Raw genomic sequence first — 1,385 nt, forward strand, 5'->3', positions numbered from 1 at the left:
TTCAGATCAAAGCAATTGTCAGGACTTCTCCGCAAAACCAAGATTTTCATGTGCACATATAATTATTTCGTGCACTGTGTACATCAGTCATGTCGATCGAATGTAGAAAATATTTTTAAACACAATTCTATTTCCTTACAATATGAAAGTTACGATGCTGCAAGGTAATAAAATATGGGGTGTCATCGGGGTCACCAATGTAGGCTACATCAGCTGTATTCTGAGCCACATAAAGTGGGCCTGGGACCTCTCTTGAGTCCGATGGAGCAAGGAATAGTCTTGGCCCTCTACAAGCACGGATTGAGCATCCGTGCTATCGCAACCGAGGTTTCAAGATCCCCGAAGGCCGTCAGGACGATTTTGAAGAACCCAGAACAATACGGGAAGAAATTCAAGGGCTGCAAGGCGGCCCTTGTCGTTGGTTCAGAGTACCGGTTGCTCGTCCGAGAGGCATCCAAGATAGGCTTGTCAGCCCGGAGCCTTAAGACAAGCCTGAATTTGGCTGCCTCTCTTCGAACATGCCAGAAGAGACACATGGGAGCCCCAAACCTACGCTACAAGAAGCGGAAGGCGATGCCAGCGTTGAAAGACCGTCACAAGAAAATGTGACTGGATTACGCAAAAGTGCACCTCGCGAAGCCACCTGCCTGGGACCATATTATTTGGTCTGATGAGAAGAGGTTTAACCTCGATGGCCCAGATGGGCTTCAGCATTACTGGCATGATTTACGCAAGGAGGGGGACACGTTTTTCGCGCGTCGGAACGGTGGGGGTGATGTGATGGTTTGGGGTGCGTTTTCATCTGCTGGTTTCTCTGAATTGGCTTTTCTTTCTGGTACTCAGGTTTCATCCGCATATGTTGAAACATTGAGTAACAACTTGTTTCTACCATTATGCTGATGAATTCGTGTTTATGCAAGATAACGCTTCGATTCCTACATCAAAATACACGAAAGAATGTTTGAAAGATGAAAACGTGAATCTTTTTGACCACCCTCCACTTTCTCCTGACTTGAATCGAATTGAGAACCTTTGGGGCCTCCTAGCGCGACGTGTCTATCGAAACGGCCGGCAGTTTCAATGTGTTGCTGGCCTCAAGACGGCCATATTGGACAAGTGGCGTGGGATCAGCCAAGACTTCGTCACTGCGCTCATTGAGTCGATGCCACGACGTTGTGTGGCCGTGGTGGAAGCCAAAGGAGGTAGAACTACCTAGTAGAGTGATAAAATTGCACATTTGAACAAGCATTTTGTGTGATTTGTGGTGTGGTTCTATTCTTCTGGCGCGGATGTAATGTCATGACAATGCAGATCGAGCTATTACAGACAACAAACGTGATTAAATGATTGATTTCTAACACAAAGCATGTCTCCAGGTGTCGGGC

This window comes from Aphanomyces invadans, assembly GCF_000520115.1.
Source record: "Aphanomyces invadans strain NJM9701 unplaced genomic scaffold supercont1.1, whole genome shotgun sequence".
Taxonomy (NCBI): Eukaryota; Oomycota; class Saprolegniomycetes; order Saprolegniales; family Verrucalvaceae; genus Aphanomyces; species Aphanomyces invadans.